This window comes from Podarcis raffonei, chromosome 13 (genome assembly GCF_027172205.1).
Source record: "Podarcis raffonei isolate rPodRaf1 chromosome 13, rPodRaf1.pri, whole genome shotgun sequence".
Lineage (NCBI taxonomy): Eukaryota > Metazoa > Chordata > Lepidosauria > Squamata > Lacertidae > Podarcis > Podarcis raffonei.
In genome coordinates, this window is record NC_070614.1 from 12,129,130 (window position 1) to 12,156,669 (window position 27,540).

At 44.6% G+C, this 27,540-nt stretch overlaps 1 long non-coding RNA gene across 1 annotated transcript; it reads left to right on the forward strand.

The window, feature by feature from the left end:
• Positions 1 to 24,082: 24,082 nt before the first annotated feature.
• On the forward strand, positions 24,083 to 27,434 carry LOC128400972 (uncharacterized). The gene is made up of 2 exons (XR_008327402.1): positions 24,083 to 25,406; positions 26,289 to 27,434. It is a non-coding gene; the product is annotated as an uncharacterized LOC128400972 (long non-coding RNA).
• The last annotated feature ends 106 nt before the right edge of the window (positions 27,435 to 27,540 follow it).

The window sequence follows — 27,540 nt, forward strand, 5'->3', positions numbered from 1 at the left end:
TCAGACACTTGACTTTTAGCCAGTGCTTAAAAATAGCATACATGGAGTTCAAGCCTCTTGGTGATGAAAAGGCACTCTGTGCATGCTCTTCTTTCTTATTACGTTAGATATTCCAGCACTCAGCCAATTCCAGGACAGAGTCCTAACTTAATGCAAGTCGTGCAGGGAGGGTTGAACAAAAACAGCCCTCCCAAATTCAATGTCCAGTTTTAGGTGGTGAACTGGGCGGACGGGGACGATTCTGAATGATTTGTCCTTTGAAATACCCTCCCACATCCTTTGAGCCAGGCATTCTAAAGGTTGGACTCTTGGTTCTTCTGTATGACACCCTGTCTCCCCTTGAAAACACACGGAAAACTTGCATTTCCTTCCAGAAGTGAGATTCTTTTATTTATATGGTTATATAATGGCCTGCCGCTTTTGGTTGAAGGAATGTTTTGTGACTGCTTCTCTCCCCCCACCCCACCCCCGCCACAACGCGAGTCTTGTGCATTAGCCACTAAAGCAGACCCCTAAAAGCTGCTGTTCTCTGCCTCTCTCCACGATGAGCCATGTGATCACTAAGTTAACAGCACTGGAGTGCGCTGAGATGCTTTTTGCGATTACTGAACTGTCAGCAACGCAGTTGTTTCTGTTAACTCTGCCGAAAGGAACACTCTGGGGAGGGAATGCCAGTGGCCAGGGAGAGAGAGGGAGAGAGGCTTTGCTGTTTTCTGGTCGTGACAACCTTGGAGGGCTCCTGTTTGGTTCTAGCCGCTGGAAATGCTCACAGGCTGAAGTGGTGCTTTTGGGTGCATTATTTGCCTTCTGTAGGAAGGGCCATAGCTCAGTGGTAGAGCATCTGATTTGAGTGCAGAAGGTCTCTGGTTCAATCCCCAATGACAGGTTTCCTCAAACTCTGCCCTCCAGATGTTTTTGGCCTACAACTCCCATGATCCCTAGTGTTAAGTTGTGGGTGAACATATCAGACGACACAGCGATTCTTCCAAAGCAGCTCTTTATTTATAAGCTGGAACAGAACTGAACTGAAGGCCTCAGTCAGCCTGCTTATATAGAGCTCCAGTACCTTGTTACTGTAACAACTTTCTAAAACTATCCAATCACGGAACGTCACTTTCGATCCTTCATTTGCATACTAACTATCCAATCACTGAACGTCATTTTCAATCCTTAATTTGCATAACTATCTACAGTATCCCCCTGCTGGCCCAGGGTGAGAACTTCAGTACATAACACCTAGCTAGCAGGACCAGTGGTCAGGGATGGTGGGAACTGTAGTCTCAAAACATCTGGAGGGCGGAGTTTGAGGAAGCCTGCCCAATGACATCTCTAGGTACAGCTGCCTGTAACCCTGGAGAGAGGCTGCCAATCCGTGTAGACAGTACTGAGCTAGATGGAGCAACGGTTGTTGGTATCCATCTGCCTTGAGACAACAGAGTGCGTTCCAGGGGTGAAGTCAAATTGCTGGGGAATCTCAGCGCCTGATGTAGCTGCAGAGGCCAGTAACTCATAACTGCTGCCTCCCATGCTGTTTTTGCTGCATTAACACCAAAATGACCTCTCCGGGGTGCATACCTGAGCAGTGGCCGGACTTCCATATAAGGCAACTTCCTATGTTCCTAGTATGGCCAGTTAAGACTCAATAACCTAGACTGCATCTAACGTGTGTGTGTGTGTGTGTGTGATCACATTTCACTCTGCCTTGGCTATAACCACCCACCAGCTTTCTTTGTCTTGTCAGACCTTTGAACATGTTGATAATGTTTCTTAAGAGCAAGCCTCCCCACTAGAGAAGGTTAGGTTCGATTGGTGGAATTTGCACATACGTGTCTGCTCATTCATTAATAAAGTAACCGCTCTAAATTACTACATTGAATTTAGAACTTCATCCAGAAAACAACACATGGTACCAGGAGTGACTTATATTGTGTGAAAGTACAGTGGAATATTTGAGGGCTCTGAGTCCTTTATCTTTATCGCACTGGGGAGCTGAGGAATGGAAGACATTTCTTATTTGCTACATAGATTATAAGACAGATGTTCAGAAAATTGCTATTTTTCTTAATGTGGCAGGCACTGGTGCGTGAAACTTGTATTATTCCTCTGAGCTGACTGCTGACGAGAAAAACAGCTATAAGGCACTGGTGGGAAGCACTGTCTTCCTAAAACTGACAGTGGAAAGGTATAAATTTAAAGGTTTCAGCAAGACGGAGAAACTTTTGGAAAGTTTCTCTCAAATTGCAAGTCCAATCCTTTCCCTCTTAACTTTCAAAGAGCTGAGAAGCTTTCACAAGAGATCAGATTGTGCTGGGCGTAAACCATTCTGGGTTGCAATGACATTTGTTGGAGGAGCTTGAGTAGACGTTGAATAGAGTTGTGCAGTTATGCCAAGAAGCAGCAGAATTAAAGCAGCAAAACTTTGGGGTGAAGAAGATCAGCAGACATAAAGCTCAGGCAGCGGTTAACAGAATGTTTCAGTCACCTCCACCTGCTCCCTGCAGACAGGGTTGTAGAATGCAGGGTTCGAGAAGCTGCGCAGCCCATGCAGCAATATGTTTCTGCTATAAGGATGGCAGCAATTGCAAGAGTTTGCAAGCAGAAATTCGCTAGCAAAGCAGTTGAACTGGTGAATCAGTTAGATGGTGTGGTGTCGTTGCAGGAGGTGGGGTCTTGGTGACTCACCATGTAGAACAACAGCAGGAATTGCTACACAAGCTGGAGGAGGAGAATGTCCTCAGGGGAGGGGCATCATAGACAAGCCAAAATCTAAGTTGAACTGGTTTGTTTAGAGCAGGCATGGCCAAACATGGCCCTCCAGCTGTTTTGGGACTTCAACTCCCATCAACTCCCAGTTGTGGACGACTCTGGGGTTGCAGCGCTCATCTTGCTTTACTGGCCAAGGGAGCCGGCGTACAGCTTCCAGGTCATGTGGCCAGCATGACTAAGCCGCTTCTGGCAAACCAGAGCAGCGCATGGAAACGCTGTTTACCTTCCCACCAGAGTGGTACCTATTTATCTACTTGCACTTTGATGTGCTTTCGAACTGCTAGGTTGGCAGGAGCAGGGAGCTCACCCGGTCACGGGGATTCGAACCGCCAACCTTCTGATCAGCAAGCCCTAGGCTCTGTGGTTTAACCCACAGCGCCACCCACGTCCCTAGCACTATGATAAAGATACACAATTCTTGCACACACACGAACACACATAGATTGGCTGAAAACCTAGGGGTGTTTTTGTTTGGGCTTGTGTATTTTAAACACAAAGCTTATTCCTGCTTGAGTTGGAAAAACGATGTAATCAAGCTTCAAATATACAGGAACAAATTTGAGAGGTTGCGTCATAGTGCATTCAGTTTTAAATCCCAAACACAATCTATTCCAGGCTGTGGCGCTTAAGTCCTTTTCCCATAGCTGGATTAATAGCTAGGATTCACGAAGAAAAGTGTCCTTGCCATTACATCTTTATACTGAGAAAGGCTTTAGCACAGCTGTTACAGGCACATGAGCCTCACCAGACAAATGAAAAACCCACCCCATGTTCTGTTGTGATTCCCCCATGTCCTGTCCCATTATAAATACACTTTCTCTCCTTATTTATTGGAGAAAACAAAAGCCTGCTGAAAGACTTGATTAGTTATCTGTTAACTGTTGCAAAGACAGTGATCTTGCAGACATGGAAGAACCTAGAGGGGCTTAGTTCAAAATATATGGTACAACCAAATCTGGCAGGTGGCCTTGGTGGGAAAATGGTTAGAGAAGTGAAAATTGGCAACTAATCAAAAGACAATAGATACCTCCCCACATCAGCTTTGGTATGATTTTATTGTTCATAGGAATCAAGAAGTTGTCAGATTCCCACCATTCAGTGTGCTGGTCCCGAGGGTTAACCGTGCGGCGAGGTCCAAGTCCAGTCCGAGGTTGAGGGTGCGTTATGGAGGCTCTCCCTCAAAGCTGAAGCGGGGTCCAAGGCAGGGAGTCGGGTAAGGTCAGGAACTCTGGCAGAAGAGCAGGACAGGGTGCAGGCAGGAACAGGCTACCAACAATGTTGCTCCCGCAACCTGGGACTGGGGCTGGCTGGTTTTTATCTGCCCCGAGGCATAGGGCGGCCCTGGTCCACAGGTGACTTGCCTCTCCTGGCCTGGAGGCGAGCACTCCTCCTGCGGGAACTTAGTTCCCTCCACCTCTCTGCCCTGAGCCTCTGCAGCTCAGGAGAGGCTGGAGGGTTACCAGACCCAGAGGCAACCTCAGCTTCCCCTGGCGGGGCTGAGAGTGGAGCACCTGCAGGCAATGGGTCCTCCATCACCTCAGGAGCCAGAGCAGACTCAGTTGGTGCCTGCACCTGAGGATCCAGCACAGGTGAGGACCTTTCAGGCTCAGGCCCCAGCCTCGGCTCAGCTGGTTCTGGAGGCGGGGACTCCTGTGCAGGCTGGGATTCCTCAGGTTCAGCCTCCGAGTCCGAATCCCAGGCCATCACATTCAGCTAGGACCGGCTTAGTTAGATATGGTCAGTGTTGGCACCAGAAAAAAAAAATTCTGGGAGGGCACAGAAGGGGCAAACTATATTTCTGGGTGGGCGAGAAAGAGAAATAAAAACATACGTGTCACAAACTGGTTGGACACATAGGAATGATGGGAGGAACCAGTTGGGGAACTACCGGGGAAGAAGACTCAGAGCCCGGGGAGTGGTGGTAGGACAACAATGAGTGGTCACAGGGAGAAGACTGGGAAGAAGAGGTGTCAGAGACTGAAGGGCAACAGGGCTCAGTGAACTGGGAGAGTCTGTGGCAGAGAGAATTTCAGACTCAGAAGCAGAAGCTGAAGCAGGAGAGGAGGGAGGCCAAGAAGTAGAGATGACTCAGGCTGGTGAAGAAGCCAAGGCGTCCCCCCCTTCTGCTGCAACAAGCTTCCCAGTCTCCCAGGACCAGGAGAGGTATGAAGAAGGAGGAGCAAAGAGAGGCACGTTGGCATGGTCTCAGGTTGCTTGGGAAGGACCCGGGAGAGGAGGTGACAGGCAGCGACCTTCAGTCTCCACAACTGCCACATAGGGGCAAGACCTACCAGAAAGAGTTGCTGTGGAGTTGATTGTGGGGGAGCAGAAAGTCTATACAGTCATACCTGCGTGTTGCTCGTTTTTGGGTTGCAGACCGTGCCAAACCCGGAAGTACCAGAACGGGTTACTTTGGAGTTTTGGTGCTCGCGCATGCGCAAAACCACAAAATGACATCATGTGCATACGCAGACGTGCCGAATCGCGTCACACGCGTGCACAGACACAGCGCTACGTGCCTCCCGCACGGATCACATTCGCAACCCGAGGTATGACTATACTTACCCTTTGTGAGGAAAGAAAAGTTTGTTGCATTCATAGTTGAAGTTAGCAACTGCAGACTGAGAAAAAAGATGATGATATGAAGGACCCCCTAGAAGTATTTGGAAGTAAGCGTGTTTATGAGATCTTAGGGTGCTTGGAATCAGAGCATGGTTGGTCTGGAGCTACTGAGTTGGGAGGTTCATAGTTTAGTGGCTGGTGGCCAGGAACTGAAACATTTGCTGACTATTTTGCAGGTGTTCCCAGACTTGGTCTGAGCACAAGAAACATGTCTCTGGAGTTCAGACAGTTGACTTACATGGCTCTTTGGAAAGATAGGGGCAGCAGGTGTTGCAATTTTTGTTAAAGAAGGTTTGAATTATGCTGAGCTGGGGGGGGGAGTGGGGGGGTTGGAGACCTCTCTTGAATATCTTGCTTTAGATACCCCTTTAGTTAAGTGTTGACATTTTAAGGGCATTTAATTCATATAATCTCTGTCTCCCTCTAGACGCCGGTGGCTTAAATTGTCTCCTGGAGGTGGTGTTGGGTCCTTGTATATTGTGTGGTGATTTTTAGTCACAGTTCCCTCTGGGAAAGTTGGAAGGCTCACAAAAAAATGAGCAATTCCTGGAAAAGCTACGTGAAGGTTATGTACTAGTAGTTTAGAGTGTTGGAATTCCCACTTGGTTTGACTTATTTGCTGGACTGTCGCCCTGTCTGAAAGTCTTGCAAGCTCAGGGTGAGTAAGAAGTTATTGAGGAGAGCAATATGGATAGCGATGCCCAGGTCTCATATGAGGGCTGGGGAATCAGAAATGATATACATGTGGCTCAAAGGTCTAATGAACTTCAAGGAGGCTAATTCGGAATTGTTTATATGCCTGGCTGTTGTTGAGGATTATGGCGGCTGCGATGATGTGGAGTTTTATGAATAGTGGGTGCAAAGTATACTGGGGCAGCCACTCCAGCTATTCCTAAGTGGAACAAAATGAGAAGCGGTTAGAAAATGTCCCCCATGGTGGTTGGATGAATGTAGTGAGGAGATTAAGGAACATAATATGGTTTTTCAAACAGTTAGACGTATCCTGGCTGGGGAGGACTTACTGCAATGGAAATATTAAAAGGCAGTGATTAAAGGGGCACTCAGGCCCCAAACTGGAAATCACAAGAAATTCCTACTATTGCGGAGTGGCAGGCAAAAATGATGGATTATGCGGAGTTAGCCAAACTAGCAGGATTCGGGATCAGGACGATCAGGAATTCCAGGATAATTGGAGTAAATTTATTGTATGCTTAAAGGATAACTGTAAAAATTTAAAGACACTAGCAGGATTGAAATACGGTAATTCCTACAATGTAGATAAGATGTAAAAAGTTAAAATACGAGATTGGATTTGATAAGGGATACCAGCTGAAGGATGGGACGCAGGTGGTGCTGTGGGTTAAACCACAGAGCCTAGGACTTGCCGATGAGAAGGTCGGCGGTTCGAATCCCCGAGATGGGGTGAGTTCCCATTTTCTGTCCCTGCTCCTGCCAACCTAGCAGTTCAAAAACACGTCAAAGTGCAAGTAGATAAATAGATACCGCTCCAGCGGGAAGGTAAACGTCCGCTGCTCTGGTTCACCAGAAGCGGCTTAGTCATGCTGGCCACATGACCTGGAAGCTGTACGCCGGCTCCCTCGGCCAGTAAAGCGAGATGAGTGCCGCAACCCCAGAGTCAGCCATGACTGGATCTAATGGTCAGGGGTCCCTTTACCTTTACCTCTACCTTTACCAGCTGAAGGGAAGAAGGGAAGTCACAAGCTTGGCAGAGCAAAAAGACATATGTTGATTAATGTATTGTAAGAAAGACTGTGTAAAGAAAATAATAAAAATTTATTGGTGGAAAATAAAAGGACACTCAGGACGGCTAAAAGAAGAGGTTAGGAACATTTTTTTGGTGTCTTAGGTCAATATGGATATTCTGGTAGCATTGGTGTCTACGCAGATGAGGAAAATGAAGAAGATTCAGTATCAACAGAAGGAGACTCCAGCTTTACTTGCTAAGGTGGGATGCTGTCTATAGGGTATGTGGAGAAGGCTGAGGGGCTGGCAGATGCCTTTCAGAGAGTAAGCAGGGAAGATCACTGGTCTGAGCAGTTTTGACATTGACATGCTTCCTGTCTTAGAGACCACGGTGACATGCCAAACGCTTTTTTTATTCAGGGATGATGATTCCTTGAGTCTGGACTTTTCTATGTGCAAACTGGAAAGAGTTTCAAAAATCCAAAGAAAATATCAACAAAGATATGCCCACTTGGATGTGCATTAAAAATCTTTCATATCACTTTCTTGAATACTGCACAACACCGTGCTAGATTTAATGGGCCCAAAATATTTGCTCCCTGAACAAAAAAAGGTCCACAACATCTCAGTTCATTGAACAAGAAGGACAAAATTTGTGGGATTTAATCAGCTAGGAAAAGCTCAGTGTCTGGCCACATTCTCCTCATCTCCAGTTCAGAAGCTTTAGACAATTCCAGTCAGAAACAGCAAAAAGACAGAGAGAAATCAGTTCAGTGAGAATTTTGTTTCGGGCTGTTGGAAGTTCATACGCTAAAGAGCCAAGACAGATTTAATAAAATCAGGCCTACTTTAAATGAAAGAGCTATGCGCAGGCTGCTCATTAGGGATAGATTAAAAAGAAATGAAATAATAATAATATAAAAAGATTCGAAAGAACCGACCCCCTCCCAACATGCAAGCTGCTCAACAGAAAGAAACTGGGTGGCTTTTATGTAACGCTTGCAGCAATGAGCTACACTGGAAGCCAGATGCTACCCATTAGCGTTGATTAGGTGTTGAAGACTAAAAAGAGTCCATTAGTAAGGTTGGCTGAGTTTAAGACAATGGGTGAATACAGGCAGCTAACCTACCGCATGGGTAATACAGGAAAGTTTGCCAGTTTTTAAAATGTGTGCCACAGTGTGATAAGGTGTAGCTTTGTATACTGTGGTTCTTTAAACTCTATCCCCAGTAACTCTGGCTGGATCTAGACATCTTAAAAAGTGTTACAGGAAAACGCATTCTAAAGCTCATAATGGAAAATCAGATTGCCCAAGGATCAAACTCATCTGGTGTCGCATGTTTATAACACAATTATAACGATATAATTGCCTGAATGTTGCCGAATCCTCTGTCTCTATCTAATAGTTCTTCTGCTCATATCCCACTAGCAGATAATATATCTCAGTTCTTCATGAACTTCTGTTTGGGGAAGAAGATTGTTATCATTATCCATACTAATACAGTGGTACCTCGGGTTAAGAACTTAATTCGTTCTGGAGGTCTGTTCTTAACCTGAAACTATTCTTAACCTGAAGCACCACTTTAGCTAATGGGGTCTCACACTGCTGCTGCGCCGCCGGAGCACGATTTCTGTTCTCATCCTGAAGCAAAGTTCTTAACCCGAGGTACTATTTCTGGGTTAGCGGAGGGACTTTCGGGTCAGCGCAAACGACGAATGGCGGAGTTCCTCCAATTGGAGGAACGGGCTCCATGGAAATTGGGTCTTCCCACCGCGGCGAAGGCGGGGGCCCGCTAGAAATCCCAGGCGGAGAAGCCTGGGAACGTGGGGTTCGGCAGAGCACCAAGAGCGCCTCCCCTACTCACGAGGAAACCCCTTTTTGGGGCTCCGGAGTGAAGTGGGGTGAGCAGCGCAGTGCTGCGAACCGATCGCTATTTCCATGGAGGGAAGCCGCGCAGCCATCGCCGGAGAGCGCTGACTTTTTCCTGATGAGATTTGGACTCTAAATCAAGTACCCGTGAGTAAAAACGGAGAATTGGATCAAGAAACTTGTAAAATTTATGAATTAGGCACAAGCGGGAAGGTTTAAACAGGAAGTCCGCCTTCCGCTTTTTGTATATAGACTGAAGCAAAGACCTTGCAAACTAACAGCCTGGAAAACTGCTTTAAAGTTGAAAATTTCCTGCATCTACAACTAATAAAACCCCCCTTGAAAGCAGGAGAAAAGGGGGGGGGAATTTGACTGTTTAATCCTGCAGGAGGAGAGTAAAGGAATTTAAGTTTCCATCGTCCCAAACCTGGGGACGGGGTGTCGGGACAGAAATTGTTTGAGACGTCCATCGATTGAAAGTGGAGTGCTTTGACAGACAGTAATAAAAAAGAAGATAAACAAATTAACTTCAACGCCACCTTCTGCATTTCTGTATTTTAAAGATACAAAGTATTTGAAAATCGAAAGGATTTGAAATCGAAAGTAATTTCCTTTGTTGGATACATTTTAAAAATGGATACAAAAAGAAAATGTGTCCCCTAGAGGGAGCTTGTCAGTTTGTTGTTGTAGCTCACAGCTGCAAGATTTGGATCGTGGGACCTGCCGTTTGACCTTGAGCAGAAATGTGTTGGAAGGAAGGTTTAGTGTCTGCCCTTGGCTTGCTGTGGCTAGTGAATATGATTTAACAGGGAATAAGGATAAAGAAGTTATACAGCGACCAACTCAAGAATCTGGTTTGACAAGGCAGGTCCAAGGGCAGATGAAGAAGGAAGAGGCAGTGATTCCCCCTCAAACAACACGAATGGAGAGATCCAAAGTCCGGCAGGAACAAAAGTTACTGATTGAACTTGGAGTGTGTTGGGAAGTGTTTGAAGTTAAGGAAGTTCTTAACTCTGGTGGGACTATGAAACAGGCGAACAACTATCTTTTGGATAAATACTTTTTGGATTACAAAGATGACGACAGGGAGTGGGACTGGGGGGAAGGGACTTGCCTGATGAAGGAAAATGGAAATTATTATTGGATGGAACCCTTCGGAGACCCACTCCCCAAGAAGCTAACAATAGACAAAGAAGTGCGCAAGCACAAACAAGGACAAGAAAATGTGCAGAGGGGGCCAAGAAGAGACTTAAGGGCCTCGGACATAAGAACACCAGATTGATGGACTCGATGTAATGGACAGAAAGGACTGACATGACCCGATACCAGGAAGAAGGGACGTTGGATAAAAACTAGAGATATCAAGGGAAATTCTTTTGTTAATTTTGGAATTAGTGTAACATTAATGTAATATTAGGGAACATGTTGGAAAGGAACCAAATTGGCTTTAGCAGAAAAGATTTAAGGAGATATGAATGAATATGATGTAAATTTTGAAATTTTAAGATTTTTAAGACAAGATAAGGTTAAAAAGATTAAGGTAAATTGAATAACAGATTATATTAAAAGATGGAAAGGCAATGTTGAATTAATTGATAAGACAGATTGTGAAGATTAATAATTTAAATTAAAATTGAGAAACATGGGAAGAATTTGCTGAAATAACGAATTAAACTAGAATACAAAAAGGGAGGTGTGAGGAGGTTCAAGAAATAAGCAAATGGAAAGTTGTAAATTTGAGATTTGTATTTTTCTTTTTTCTTTTTTTGGTTTTTTCTTTTTGTTTTACTTTTTGTTGTATTTTTCTGATTTTTTCTGTTTTTGTTTTTGTATTGATGAAATTCTGAATAAATATCATTTAAAAAAAATAAAAATATTTCTGGGTTAGCGGAGTCTGTAACCTGAAGCGTCTGTAACCCGAGGTACCACTGTAATCGTATTGTTTCAAAAGGGTCCGTAAATCATGTTCTCCTCTCTTGGGAGTTATTCTCTTTCTCAATTGAAAAAATAAATAAATGCCTTACATTTCAGCCTTCCAGGCCATAGAATCACAGAATACAATCAAAGAACTGTAGAGATGCAATGCAGGTATCTGTTGTTTTGCTGTTAAGTCTGTGAAACAATCTACTGCGGGCCATTTTAGATTGCCCATGTAACTTTTTGCGGTCCATTTTCTTAAAAAAACAAACAAGCATGATTGTGATGTACATACATGCACATATCTCAGCTGCAACCGCTAGGATATTAAGGGGGGGGGGAACCTAATTATAATGTTCAGCTTGAAATCAAGATAAATCACATACAACACCCAGCCGGTACAGTTGCAGAGAACCTGTGAGCACAAATGCAAAAAAGGCAGGCGAAGAAACTAAACAAACACCTCGTAGGAGAGATATTCAAAAGGACAGATTTCATGATAGCTTCCAAATATTGTGCCCCATATCTACCCAGGGAGGCTGTGGCAGAACACAAAACCTATTTCTATCCTCCATGGGAGACAGCCTTTGAAAAAACATATGTAGCTGCACCATGAATACTTCTTCAAAAAGCAGTAATTGTGTCAGGAAGGTAGCTAAATCCAACCTCTCCCATTCTATACACATCATTGAAGAGCTGATAGGTGTCATTACAGCTTTTTGAAGAAGGGCTCAGCAGCATGCGCAGTCAGAAGGGAACTGGGGACATACTAAAGTGAATGACCACTGGAAAGTGTTAACATTGTCATAGTGCTGGCTACTGTCACCAGTCAGCAGTCACAAAATTAAAAGACACCTGCTTCTTGGGAGAAAAGCAATGACAAACCTAGACAAGATCTTAAAAAGCAGAGACATGACCTTGCCAACAAAGGTCCGTATAGTGAAAGCTATGGTTTTCCCAGTAGTGATGTATGGAAGTGAGAGCTGGACCATAAAGAAGGCTGATCGCCGAAGAATTGATGCTTTTGAATTATGGTGCTGGAGGAGACTCTCGAGAGTCCCATGGACTGCAAGAAGATCAAACCTATCCATTCTGTAGGAAATCAGCCCTGAGTGCTCACTGGAAGGACAGATCCTGAAGCTGAGGCTCCAATACTTTGGCCACCTCATGAGAAGAGAAAACTCCCTGGAAAAGACCCTGATGTTAGGAAAGATGGAGGGCACAAGGAGAAGGGGATGGCAGAGGACGAGATGGTTGGACAGTGTTTTTGAAGCTACCAGCATGAGTTTGACCAAACTGTGGGAGGCAGTGGAAGACAGGAGTGCCTGGCGTGCTCTGGTCCATGGGGTCACAAAGAGTCGGACACGACTAAACAACTAAACAACAACAACAGTGCTGGCTAAGGATACGCAGAGCAAGGCCTGAGGCTATCCAGTCAGCCAGCCCCATAAGATGCCCCTACTGGATCAGCATGTTTATGTCTACACTTTTTTTTTTAATGAAAAGGATTACCGCAGTGTTTGCAGCAAAGGATCAAAATGGCTATTTCAGACCTGAAAGCCAAAATATTACTTCCTAATGCTTTTTTTCTGCTTGAAAGATTTCTTGTGCCAAAATTGCTGTCATCCGAAATAACAACTGTCAGGGCTCTCTGTGCCTTGCTCCGCTCGAAGAATATGTGATGAAATGGATGCTGGGTCTGAATTTAAGCAGCAAGCATTTCCATGCTGTTGATTTGTGGGCTTGAAAGAGAAGAAGCAGCTTGCATGGCCTTCGTCTGCCAAGCCTAAATCCACACAGGCAAGCCCAACCTGGAAGAACCATGTAACTCACAGCATCTGCCAAGTGATGGCTTGGCTTTCTCTTTGATAATTCTTGCTTTCCAACCTCTTGCATTTCCTCTCATGTGTCAAGTGGATTTTGACAGCAGAACATAACATGGACTGCAGCAAGCAAGCAGTGCACCAAGCCTAGTGCAGCGTCCTTTCAGTAGAGGAGGGAGTGCAGAATCTCTTAAGAATGGCAAGTTCTTCTGTTGTCAGCTTAGAAGCTGGCAGATTTTACCTTGCAGAATTGTAGTAAGAAAAGGGTACAGCCAAGTCAAAAGCCTTTGGTAGCAATGGGGAAAGGGAGCTGCCTCTTCCATTTAAACACTGGCATTATGTATTTTAAAGAATTTTGTTAGCTGCCTTGTGGGTTTTTGAATGGAAAAGTGGGATGCAAATATTTTAATAACATAAATGCGTATACAGTCATACCTCAGGTTACAGACGCTTCAAGTTGCGCCTTTTCAGGTTGAGCACTGTGCTGAACCCAGAAGTACTGGAATGCGTTACTTCTGGGTTTTGGCACTCGCGCATGCACAGAAGCGCTAAATCGCGCTTTGTGCATGCGCAGAAGCGCTGAATTGCAACCCGCACATGTGCAGACGTGGCACTGCGGGTTGCGAATGTGCCTCCCACACGGATCACGTTCGCAACCCGAGTGTCCACTGTATTGCAGATAGGAATTGAGCTGCACAGAGCACAGTTTATAGTAACCCAAGACAGGGAGCAAACAAGCTAACTAAAGATGATACATTTAGTTTGTGCAACAGCCTCAGAGGCAACATCTAAGGCAGGGGTGGGGGATCCCCTAGTCCAGATGTTGCTGCACAACAACTCCATCATCCCTCACCACTGGCTGCACCGATGAGAGCTGGGAGTCCAATAAAATCTGGAGGCTGGGGAGTGAATGTTTTCCTTCAGTCCCTCACTCCCCAAGCCTTCAACAGTTATCACTGGCCTTTAAAAAAGGACCATATGTTTATTATGTGTTAATTTTCACATTGTCAGCCTCTTTGCAGACCTGCTGGTAGGCAGAAAGACAAGTTTTAAACATTTTAAATAAATTGCACAAAATACTAATGACCGTGTATTTTAGCTCATCAGTATTTTTTTTTTAAGTCACCTGGCTGTAAGGGCTGATGTCCTAAAATGCATAAGTAAGTTGTTAAGGCAACTCTTGAAAGAGACACATCTTTTTATATAGGTATTCCGAGTGTGAAATGGATCTCCTTTAATTGGGTCTACAATTGCGACTGTTTAAAATAGATGTAAACTACTAGTTGGAAAAGGGACGCGGGTGGCGCTGTGGGTTAAACCACAGAGCCTAGGACTTGCCGATCAGAAGGTCGGCGGTTCGAATCCCCACAATGCGGTGAGCTCCCATTGCTCGGTTCCTTCTCCTGCCCACCTAGCAGTTCGAAAGCACGTCAAAGTGCAAGTAGATAAATAGGTACCACTCCGGTGGGAAGGTAAACGGCGTTTCCATGCGCTGCTTTGGTTCGCCAGAAGCGGCTTAGTCATGCTGGCCACATGACCTGGAGGCTGTACGCCGGATCCCTCGGCCAATAAAGCGATATGAGCGCCGCACCCCAGAGTCAGTCACGACTGGATCCAATGGTCAGGGGTCCCTTTACCTTTACCTTACTAGTTGAAAATGATTGTTTGGCTGAAATGTGTATGGCAATTTTAATTTGAAATGTTGTTATTTAAGAGTATATGAACATTGGCTGCATAGCTGATCTAAGAGTCGACGTAGTTGACCTGAGAGGCGATAGCTGCAAGCGGATTTTGTGTGCCTGGAATCCATGTTTATCGTTGTATTTTAGTGGTTTTTCATAGGAACTTTGCATTTTGAGGCATAAAGAACATGTCCAATATGTTTGGCTTATCTAATCCCAACTGTCTGACTTCTAATCATCCTCCTCTCACACAAACCACCCGCATATCTTGCATTTTTTTTTTGGTGAATCTAGGCCTCCCACAACTGCAAAGTTTTAATGCCACCAAATATGAAGAACTTTAATCCAATTTTGTGAGCCTTCCCTGACACCTAGTGGTCAAATGACATAAACAAGTAAGAAAAATGGGTGGAAGGAAGGCCTTTGGTTTACCTCCAGGCACGACCAGTTTTTCCTCGTGAATTCTGAAGTAGGTGTGTCTTTCACACAAAAAGTTGCTTGTCATTTTTCGGTGAACCAAGGGCACTTGAGCTGTAAACCGTGTTCCATGAGACTCCCTCACCCAAATGATTTTTTAAAAAGCAATCTTGCAGAGTGTGTACGACATACATCAGGTTTATGTGATTCACCAAGATCTGCGTTTGGGAGATGTGGTGAACTTGATTTGTGGCTCTTGTAGTCAATGCATCATCTATGACTGAGCACTCTGCCTCAGTGACTGTCCAGGGAATGGCGAGTGAACCAGGGAGACAGCGTCTGCCATACACAATTGTCAGAAAAGTGAACCAAGCCACACTGTTTCTTTTGGGAGCACCTTAAGTGTCACAGAAGTCTCCCCAGCCATGCAGTTTTCAATACATAATGTAATAATAATAATAATAATTTATTATTTATACCCCACCCATCTGGTTGGGTTTCCTCAGCCACTCTGGGCGGCTTCCAACTGAATATTAAAAACAATACAGCATCAGACATTAAAAACTTCCCTAAAGAGGGCTGCCTTCAGTTGTCTTTTAAAAGTAAAATAGTTGTTTATTGCCTTAACATCTGCTGGGAGGGTGTTCCACAGGGCAGGCGCCACTACTGAGAAGGCCCTCTGCCTGGTTCCCTATAACCTTACTTCTCACAATGAGAAAACCACCAGAAGGCCCTCGAAGCTGGACCTCAGTGTCCGGGCTGAACGATGGGGGTGGAGACGCTCCTTCAGGTCGTTTAGGGCTTTGAATTCTGCTGAGAAACGTACTGGGAGCCAATGCAGATCTTTCAGAACCGGTGTTATGTGGTCCCGGCGGCTGCTCCCAGTCACCAGTCTAGCTGCCGCATTCTGGATTAATTGCAGTTTCCGGGTCACCTTCAAAGGTAGCCCCACGTAGAGCGCGTTGCAGTAGTCCAGAATAAAAGTGCAGCAGTAAAGATTCAGCCCCATTCAGAGCAGAAAAGTTGCAGCAAGCGTACACACAAGTAGAATTTCTGGTCTCTCCATTTCTGCGCTGGACTTTGGGGTCAACCCCCCCCCCACTTCTAGCAATAACTTCTGGGATTGCTCTACAGCTCTTGATGGGGGGGGGAGAGGTGTGAGGATGCAGGGCTGGGGGAGTGAATTACTGGCTATTGAGGCCCTACATCAAAACTCGGCCCTCCAGATGTTTTGAGACTACAACTCCCATCATCCCTGACCACTGGTCCTGTTAGCTAGGGATGATGGGAGTTGTAGTCCCAAAACATCTGGAGGGCCGAGTTTGCCTATGCCTGATCTAGTTCTTCCTCAGCAATGCTTAGGACAGGGCTGCTGCCTCAAGAAAGTTTAATGAACCTCCCTGAGGTTGGGAGTCATCCTGATTTCTTAAAGAAAGGGTTACAAGTAAAAAATGAGTTATGGGGAGGCATGGGATATGGGTGTTGTGCTGCTTAATAAAACATTATTTTTCAGTGTTTATCTACATCTAATTACAGTGATATCTCTTTCTGATTTTGGGTAAATCCAACATTCCGTGTGAGTAGAAGCAAGAAATAGGTTGTTAAAGTGAGGGGATTAGACAAATTCATTGAGGATAAAGTTATCAATAGCTACTAGCCATAGCAGTTGTATTATTGTTGTTGTTTAGTCGTTTAGTCGTGTCCGACTCTTCGTGACCCCATGGACCAGAGCACGCCAGGCACCTCTGTCCTCCACTGCCTCCCGCAGTTTGGTCAAACTCCTGCTGGTAACCTCGAAAACACTATCCAACCATCTTGTCCTCTGTCGCCCCCTTCTCCTTGTGCCCTCCATCTTTCCCAACATCAGGGTCTTCTCCAGGGAGTCTTCTCTTCTCATGAGGTGGCCAAAGTACTGGAGCCTCAGCTTCACAATCTGTCCTTCCAGTGAGCACTCAGGGCTGATTTCCTTCAGAATGGAGAGGTTTGATCTTCTTGCAGTCCATGGGACTCTCAAGAGTCTCCTCCAGCACCATAATTCAAAAGCATCCATTCTTCGGCGATCAGCCTTCTTGATGGTCCAGCTCTCACTTCCATACATCACTACTGGGAAAACCATGGCTTTAACTATACGGACCTTTGTTGGCAAGGTGATGTCTCTACTTCTCAAGATGCTGTCTAGGCCTGTCATTGCCCTTCTCCCAAGAAGCAGGCGTTTTTTAATTTTGTGACTGCTGTCACCATCTGCAGTGATCATGGAGCCCAAGAAAGTATTATACCAAAGTATTATACAAGAAAGTTGTATTATACCTCCTTTCTAGTTGCTGGGAAAGGACTATTCTGTTTGTGGACAGCTCTCCCCAGGGACGCTTGCCTTCCATCTTCCTTATACTGTGGAACCTCGGGTTGCGGACGTAATCCTTGACGGAGGCACGTCCGCAACCCGCAGTGTTCATAATCTGCAGCGCCGCGTCTGCACACGTGCAAGACACGATTTGGCACTTCTGCGCATGCACGAAGTGCGGTTTTGCGCTTCTGTGCATGCGCAAGTGGCAAAACCCGGCAGTAACCCTTTTCGGTACTTCGGGGTTTCCCGTGGTCTGCAACATGAAAACGCGTAACCTGAAGCGTCTGTAACCCGAGGTACCACTGTATATCTTTAGGGGCCAGGCAAAAACATTCCTACATAACCAGGCCTTTGGCCTTTAACTATATGTGACCTTTTAGAAGTGGGTTGGGTGTGTTTAATGTATCTCTCCCCCCCATCTTGGTTTTACTGTATCTGTGTGGGGTGGTTGGTTGGTTGGTTGTAAGTTGCTCTGGGTTGCCCTGGGCAAGTTAAAACAACTAACAAATTAAATAAATACAATATTGTGTTGATTTCCTGCTTATTGGCTTCTCAGAAGCATCTTGTTGGCTACAGTGGGAGCAGAATATTGGCTTAAATGGACCTTTAGTCCAATCCAAAAGGGGTCTTATGCTTTGACGTAGTAAAGGTCACTTAGTATAGCCTTTAGCCATTTAGTTAAACTCAGACTGATTTAATACAATATAGATGTACCTTGTTCCTTCTATGTATTTGTCAAGCTCATAATGCTCAGCTGCCTTATGAACCAAACCCAATTTCATTTGTTTTACTCTGGCTGAGAATGTTGAATGAGATCCTGCACATGCGGAGTCAATGTGTGCAGAAAGTCATTAATTTTAACCATTAATGAAATTCCTGCTGATTGTTCTATACATGCCAAGACCACCTGACCAGACCAAGCAACTTGCTGTTTGCTGACAACTTTCTCTGTTTAGGCCAATTCACTTAATAACATAAAATGTTTTCAAGGAACTATTATCTCCCATCTAGATTTAATGCCCTCTTTTGTTCCTAATAATAATAATAATAATTTATTTGTACCCCACCCATCTAACTGGGTTGCCCCAGCCACTCTGGGCAGCTTCCAACATATATAAAAACATAATAAAACATTAAACCTTGAATGGCTTCCCTATACAGGGCTGCCTTCAGATGTCTTCTAAGGGTTATATAGTTACTCATCTCCTTGACATCTGATGTTTCATAGGGTGCCACTACCGAGAAGGCCCTTTGCTTGGCTCCCTGTAACCTCACTTCTTGCAGGGAGGGAACCGCCAGAAGGCCCTCGGAGCTGGACCTCAGTATTCAGGATGAACACTAGGGGTGAAGACGCTCCTTCAGGTATACAGGGCCAAAGCCATTTTGGGCTTTCACGTTCAGCACCAACACTTTGAATTGTGCTCGGAAACGTACTGTTTGTGTGTTTGGAGATTTGGGGCAAATTTTCCAGTCAGTTGCCTGCCATGGATGATGCTGTTGGGGTGAGTGCAAGGCAGCTGAGGCCAAACTAGCTGTTTAGTCTGGAATTGGAACACGGATTTTCCTTGTTGCCACCCAGTTGTTGAGCTGTGCTGTTGCCTTTTTCTTGAACCAATGCTGGGCGGTATTTTTGGCCATGAAACACTATTGCAGCACTAGCCTGCCCAGTGTGGACTGGAAAAGCTCAACGGAAGCCATTCAAGGCTACGGGCTCCTTTAATTATAGGCTTCCTCTTTGCATCTTATGCCCCAGTTCAGGGAGAGGGGCTTTCATCTCAACCAGAGCAAACTCTCATTAATTTTTATGAGTGCAATTACGAAGTTATGAAATTACAAAATTGTGCTCATCATTTGGGAGGGGGGAATGACGAGCAAATTGCTCTGGCTTCAAAGAGGAAGCCAGGATCCTGCCACAGGGTGGGCACTGCAGGATAATATTGCACAGTATTAAGTACCATGTAGACAGCCATTTTTATTTCACTTCTAGCTAAATTCAGAAAATTGGGTGGGGGTGGGGATTACAATATGGTATATGTGCCCAGTACCAATTAACGGCCACACACAAAGCATTACAAAGCAGGCAGAGAACTCTCTCAGTACAGATGAGCTTTTGCCCCCAGGAAGCTAATTTCAATTCAGTCTGCAGGGAGCTTGCCTATCCCTGCTGCAAAACCACCTCAGCCCTTGCTGAAACACCCCCGGGTTTCTACAGACACAGACATGAGAGCTATTGATGCAAGAAGAGCACAGGCAACTGCAACACAAGTTACAAAGCTGCTAAACAGTTTCTCTAAAGATCATCAGACTTGGGAAAGGAATCTTCATAGCATAAGAATGAAGAGGCGAATTTGGGCACACATGTGGGTTAAACCAGAGCCTAGGACTTGCCGATCAGAAGGTCGGCGGTTTGAATCCCTGTGACGGGGTGAGCTCCCGTTGTTCGGTCCCTGCTCCTGCCAACCTAGCAGTTCGAAAGCACCTCAAAATGCAAGTAGACAAATAGGTACCGCTCTGGCGGGAAGGTAAACGGCGTTTCCATGCGCCTCTGGTTCGCCAGAAGCGGCTTAGTCATGCTGGCCACATGACCCGGAAGCTGTATGCCGGCTCCCTTGGCCAATAAAGCGAGATGAGCACCGCAACCCCAGAGTCGGCCATGACTAGACCTAATGGTCAGGGGTCCCTTTACCTTTACCTTAAAAACAACCAGCGTTTTTTATCCCATTCCTTCTCCATATTGCAGCTCTTTCTCTGCCTTGCCCAGCAATGTAGAGCTGTGCACCTCTTACAATTCTCCATCCTATTTGTGGGCAGAGAAATTTGGGGTGGCGACAGTTTCACCAAATTTCTCCAGGGGTGGTCTGAGTTTCACCAGGGGTGAGACTCAGTATCAGCAGTGACTTGAAGCACAGCTCATATTTCCAGTATCATTTTAGGGGAAGGGGTGAGGGGGTGAGGTGGGACTGTGGCCATGACAAAAGTATAATAGAAAATATTTGCCATGTCAACATTTGCAGAACCCATGCGAATTTTAACACACTCCCTTTGCAAACACTTTTTAAAGGGAACCTACAGTTCCTTTCTGTCAAGAGCATCCTTGCCAATATCTTGGTTCCCCTCCTGGTAGGTCGCCTTTGGAACAGCCGAGAGCTACATCTTGACCCAGGACCAACAGCAGAGCCAGCAGGTGGTCTGACAGTGTGATTTGTGTTGCAGCATGCACACAGGTAAGCAATCCTTATTTCAACATTGCGCAACCACAGTACATCTTGTTTTTGTACAGATACGTTCACTGGCCCCTCAAAATACAGCAGTGAGCAGCGCTCCCATTCCAAAACTGTACAGGAGGGAGTCGTCAGAATACCTAGTGCAAATGGGGATTGTGCCCTGCTACCTGTGGCTAAAAGCCATGGTGACAATTGAGCCCCCATTTCCCCCCCCCCCCCTGGAAGTTGCTTTTCTTCACACTCAGGCTTTTGCTGCAATGGGCAAAAAATAATCAATGGCTGATGGACAAGAGATTTCTGGGCTCGATCCCAGCTTGGATGGGATCCAAAAGTTGTTGGGTTTTGGGAAGGCAGCAAGTTACCTTATTTAAAAGATTATCTTGCATATCAGTTTCAAAATGATACTTGAGATTTCTGACACCCCCAATAATAAGGGCCTTTAAGTAAGACTTGATAGTTTCTCCATTTCTTTTCATAGCAATGACCAAACACAGCATGTGGGAAGACCGAGTCAACAGTGTTGCTTTTGGGATTGTCTCCTCTTCCTCAGTCGGTAGAGATTTGACTTAAAAATCTAACCTCTCTTATTTCACCGAGTTTTTATCTTTCAAGGATTTTTTATGGAGGCCTTTCCTCTGATATTGGCAATTGCATGCAGAAAATGAACTATTCTGGGTGCTTTTGGTGGTGGTGGAATTCCTCATTTAGTCTTCCAATGATTCAAATTGCTATAAATCAATAAATCTTCATTTGCTTTGGGCAGAGAAAAGATACCCATTTATAGGATTTGAAAAGCCAATGTTAGATAGGACATTTAAGTTTCATTTCAGTCTCTTATGTAATGGAAGTCTTTGCTTTGCTGGTTACTGACTTGAGTTTCAATACACCAGTTGCAATAAGGGGATACTATTGACCAACTTTTGCAGGGCCATTTTGAGGATTATTTTGTTATAGCTCTAGGTATTTGAAAGGTGCTTGAAAATGCTAAATATCTGCATCACACACATATATAATCATTTTTCTAGAAAGTCACTGGAATTGGTTAAGATGCTACCTTTCTTTGCAAGCACAACAAATTCTCTATTGGAAGATTGTGTAACAGAATGAAAATGAAAACAATCCAGTCCCTGTAACAAAAGCATTAACCTAATTGTTGTCTCAGCACAGGCCAACTTGTTTTTGTATCGGCCATACATTTTGTGTTTGGTGGATGAGTTTGATTTCAGTCAGTATTTGCAGCAAGATGTAGGCAGTGGTTGGGATTACATAAGGAAGCACTCCTAATGTTTACTTAGAAGAATGCTTCACTGAACTAAATGGGTCTTGCTTCCAAACATACAAAAAACTAGGCTGCATAGTACTTACAGTCTGAATTTCACAAGTCGCCAAGCATATCGAAAATGCTTAAGAACATAGTCTGGCATGTTAACTATATACTGCAGTGCAGCTAAAGCAGGGGCAGGCAAACTCAGCCCTCCAGATGTTTTTGGGATTACAACTCCCATCATCCCTAGCCAACAGGACCAGTGGTCAGGGATGATGGGAGTTGTAGTCCCAAAACATCTGGAGGGCCGAGTTTGCCTATGCCTGAGCCAGTGCATGGGTTCAGATCAGGTTTGAAGAGTGGGTGCATCTGACTGTGTGTCTGTAGTGCGCCTCCAGAAACAAACCTCTCTACAATCTCCACCCTATGGCAACTATGATTACTATAATCCTGTCTGAAATGTGTTGTGGACATAGCAGTCATCCTCTGTATGGCCATACCTGTAAGCAGGAACAGATGTGAGGTTCAATTTGCTGTGGGATAATCTCAGCTTCACTTTGGCTTTGCTCCTGTAAAGACACACATACAACCTCCAATTTGAACATGTGATTGCTTCTTGTGGTTCATTACCCCACCTGTGCTTTACACTCGCTCTTGTATTCTTTCAGTATTTGCATATTCATCCATTCAGGTTTTTACAGTACTAAAAGTTTCAGTGTAGTTATTTCTCAGCTCTGTCCCAACAGTGGTATGCATGTAGGTTTGTGACTTACGCAAGGGCTAGCTAATCAGTCCTACACAAATCCAGATTCTACTGAAGACCAGGACTAGAGATTATCTCAGATCCTGGAAAGATGATGTGTTAGCACAAATGCAGTGACTAAACTCCCACAGTGAGGTCTAAAATCATATCCACCAAGATGCAACCCCTCATTTAATTACTGTACATCTCTACTTCGAAGTTTTTCTGTCAAGGTTCCTTTCTTTAGCTGCCTCCCAAACACAAAGGTAAAATGGTTTTCATTTGTATGTGTATGAGATTCTTATCTAGATAGTGGATAGCTCAGTTTGTTAAGAGTGTGGTGCAGATAATGCCAAGGTCACAACTTCAATCCCCATACAGGACAGCTGCATATTCCAGCACTGTGGTGTGTGTGTGTGTGTGTGTATGGGCTAGATGATCCTCAGGGTCCCTTCGAACTCTACGACTCCAGCACGGAGAACCAATAACCAGAGGTGTCTGTAAGACTACCTTAAACAAACTGTGCTGTCTTTTACCAAAGGAAACTGAAGCACTACTACCCCAGTCCCCCTGGCCACATAAAAACTCACAATCAGAAAACAAATCATGTATTGACAACTGCTCCCTTGAGCACAAATATGCCAATGGTATAAGTATTTGAAATGGGAGCTGATGAAGCCGAGAAGTGTAGTTTGCAAGGAGCCAAGATACATGCTGTGTTATCAACTCGTAAGTCAAGGTGTAAACTAAAACTGGCAAATTAGCTGTGCCTGGAAACCATGTGTCCCGTCCCCCCCCCCCCATTCCACCAGCTAGATATTTGAAGCAGATGTGCTGAACACAGTAGTCAACCCAATATTTCCAAGTGTTAACCATTTATAAATAAGTACATTTTTTTTCATACATACAGTTCATTGTACAGGTTACAATCTGTATACATTAGGGAGGGGCAGGGGAGAATGCATTCTTTTTGAACTTTTTCCACGTCTATCTGACAGCTCACATGTACAGACAATAAAACTCTGCTCAAGCAAGTACAGTGAAGGGAAAGAAACACATTTCTTTCCTTTTATACAGGAGTGGCCAAGAGTCTTAGCTGAGCGCAGGGGTTTGTGCGGCTGCCCTGCTGCAAAAGATCACAACTGTGTTGGTGATTCAATATATCAGTAAGAGAACAGAACATGCAATTGAATATTATTATACTGTACAGAGAAAATCCTTTACATCAGAATTATAGAAAAGCTAAAAGGAAAAAAGAACTCAGTGTCTTCCCAGCAAGTGTCTTGAAGGATGGCAAACCTTAAAGGTTTTTTTTTCTTTAATACAAAGGAGTGCTGTGTACAGAGGCAGACAAGGCAGGCAAAATGCTGCAATGCTCATAGGGAAGAAAATGCAAAATGAAAGAACACCATCGGAATGGGAAACACGTTTGAACTGGTGCAAAACATTCATCCCCTCCAAAAATACCCCAAACCCTGGACCTATACAGATCAGTGCCTTGCACTCTGTGGAAATGTCAGTATCGGTAAATAACAGTGGGTACTCCTAGGAAATGGACTTGGGGTCTGGTGCATGTCCAGGCAGAACAGAGTTGAACTGTCCCACCTTGCTCACGGACCCAGTGTGACGGCAGCCAGAAGAAAAAGCATCACCTCTCTCTTTCCCTTTCTAAGCAAGCGTAAAAGTGCAAAAACCTCGTCCCATTTTCCCAGTAGCCTCTCGACTCAGAAGCAGCCCCAGGCCAGCAGTGTCTGCCTTTCTGTGGGGAAAGCAGTTCTGTGGAGAAGATCCCAAGGAATTGTCAAGGATTACAGGGTTTTATTTGCCAGGAGGGGCCTAGTCTGGTTTAGCAGGTGGATTATAATCAAGAACTGCAAACGTAATAGCCTGCTATGTAATTTCAGCCCTTAATATGTTTTTGTTAGGGGAGAAAAATCATCCAGCAATTGAGTTCAAGTAATTCGGGGGGGGGGGAGAGCAGTTCAGGTTTTCCACCCCTTTGTGCTTGTGCCCCAAGTTCTTCCTTCGCTTTCCACAGCAACCATACATTTAGTGAAGGCATCTAACATGTCAAAGGAGGTACATTATTTCTCGTCCCCGTCTAAGCCCTTTTTAAAAGCTGAATTCCGGTAGATGAAGGCCCTGGGACTCCCAGCGTATTTAAGAAGAGGGAAATGGGAAGAGATGTCGCCTGCCACCCAAGAGTTTGCAAGGGGCCACCTTAAGCAGAGAAGGAGAATAATTTCTAGGCACGCAGTGATGTTCGTTGCTTTATGTAAGGCGTGGAGAAGCTGGCACTTTGGTTTTTACTAGATGACTTTCTGTGTGGATCTGGAACGGTAGCAATTTTGTTAACTGCTGCAAAAGGCCAGGCCAGTGACTTGGGCTTTCAAAATATGTGCAGGCTTCGCCCTCCCCCCTTTCTCCGCAGTCTAATGCTATGTAATAAAAGAAAAACAGCCTTCAGGCTTAGTATCTGAAAGGAAATGTTCTTTTCCCCAAATGTTCTGCATATGTGGACAGCCTCTGCCTCTTTGAAACTGCAACAGCAGGCACATTTTCAGCCACTCTCAAATAAACTCTTTACCTCTGAGTACATTTCTTACAGCTAGCAGTAGAGCATGTTCCAAGCTGATAGCTCTCTCCCCTGGAGCAAAGCAGACCTTGCAATGTATTCAGATTCCCATCCTATTTTAAAGAGCCAGCTCAGACTAGTTGGGTGGAATTCAGCCAACTTTTACTCAAGAGTAGACCCTCTGAAATGAAAAGACCTAATGGAGTCATGTTCTTTAATTTCAGTGAGCCTATTCTGAGTAGGCCTAGTGTTGAATTCCACCCTGTTTCAAATTTCCAGGTGCCAGCATCAGTTTATAGGCACCCAAGTGGCGAGACCCCAGGAGGCAGACTCAAACCAGGGTCAAGTTAATTGCTTGAATGCAATTAAAGTACAGCACACAAATTATTTTGGTATGTAAATAGCAGCCATGGTGAAGCCTGCAAAACCTTGAGATCGTGGCAGAGGGTGGAGAGGTCTCTAAGTGTGACTTCCGGAGGGCAGCGCCAACGGCAATGGCAGTCTCCTTCTAATTACGAGGGAGAAGCTCCGCAGAAATCGGGTCTATCCGCTACGGCGCAGCGGAGACCCTTTAAAAAACCGCAGGCGGGGGAAGTCTGCGGCCGTGGGACTCGGCGGGTGCCAAAAGTGCCCCCCCAATTGGCAAAGGGACCCCGCGAGGGTACTTAAATACACCTTTGTGAAGAAACCAGAGGCCTTTCTCCTGGGCATAGTTGGCCAACTGGTGCCAAAGAAGGATAGAACTTTCTTTATGTATGCTACAGCAGCAGCAAGAATACTCATCGCAAAGCATTGGAAGACACAAGATCTACCCACCTTGGAAGAATGGCAGATGCAAGTAATTGACTATATGGAAATGGCTGAGATGACTGGCAGAATCCGAGACCAGGGAGAAGAGTTGGTGGAAGAAGATTGGAGGAAATTTAAAATTTATTTACAGAAGTATTGTAAAATGTATGAATGCTGATGACATTGAAATAAAATGAAGGGGTTCTAGTAATAAGAGATAAAAATTATAAATTATAAATTTGGGAGGTAAAATATATAAGGACAAAGTAGTAGGATATGAATTTGCTGAACCAATTGTTAAAAAGGGATATAAAAAAGGGAGGCGTGAGGAAGTCAGGAAAATAAGTTAATTGAAGATGAATAATTAGAAAAGAGTGATTTGTGTTTTTCTTATTTTATGTTTTGTGTGTTGATTGTTTTTCCCCCTTGTTAAATGTTTGTATTTTATGTATTGTGAAAATTTGTTGTGTTTTATATTTTCTCTGTGTTTTTATTGTTCTACTTTTCTATTGTTAAACTTAATAAAATATTATTTTTTTAAAAAAGAGAGGTCTCTAAGTGTGCCGAAGTCCAGAAGGTGCTCTTTACATTTCAAAGAAAGACTCCATTGGCAGCTATCTAGAACTTGTTGCTGGGACCACAGTGAGTAAAGTGGAACTCCCCCTCCTGGTCCCTGTGGTTCTGAGGCTGATCAGATATGGCAGCTACTAACATAACAAACAAAAATGTGCTTCTTCACTGCGTTCACGCAATTAAGGACAGGTCTACCTTGGTCCTCAGAGAGAAGCATCTGGTACTGCTTCGAGAGCCATAACACATGCACCATAAACCTGCAACTAGATTCTAGCTCTAGAATAAGCCTTCCACTCAGCCTAGAAGCTTTCTGCAGTGTTAGAATGACATGAAGCGGTGGCATACGCAGGCATACATTCAAAGCAGAAATGCCACTGGACTATTTGGTGTGTTTGTGCGGGTAAAGAGAGTTCTAAAACTCCAGCTTAGAGAGGGAGACAGGTGCAGTTGTTATTTTTACATGGCCCTTAAAAAAAAAAAAAGCATCTGGGAGCCTTCTCTTGAGTGTTAAGCCATTCTATCACACTTTCCTGAGTAGAAAAAGCCTCACTTGGAAAGGCATTTCAATTGCAGAAAGGACAGCGAAAGAAATTACTTTGTGCTCTATCACATTGTATTTCAGGAGAGGACACAATGAGCAACCGAGGTCTAAGCCAAGAGCAAAAACAGAAGGAACTGCCTCCTGCCAACTTCTAAGACAAAAAACGGCTCCTATTTCAGCTGAGATGTGTGTTACCTGGTAACTAAAAGCAGTCACAATTAAGCCTCAGGTGCTCCTAAAGAGAATTGCTAGGAGATCAGTTCGACAAGTCACAGCAAATGTTTCTCTTTATATTGAAAAAAGTACTTCGCCTTTTGATGCTTATGTACAACAGCTAATACTTGTGCTATATATTTTGAGTCATTGCTTCTGTTTTAATACACTGAAAGACGAGAGCTGTTCTGTTGTATTTCTAATGAAGACACTGATCACACTTAAATAACCAGCATTTATCATAGTGACAAATGAAACTGTAAAGTGCACCCCCCCCCATTTACAAAGAGAGCAGGTGACAAACCCATCAGTGCAAAAATCCTGTGAAATCACAACACAGTACCGGGGGGGGGGGAGAGAAGAAGAAGAGGGGGAAAACCTGCCCAGTGGAAGTATTAAAACCTCGTTTTGGATGTGCATGCCATTTCTTTCACTAAACACTAAATGTAAACAGACATGGTACTGGGAACCCC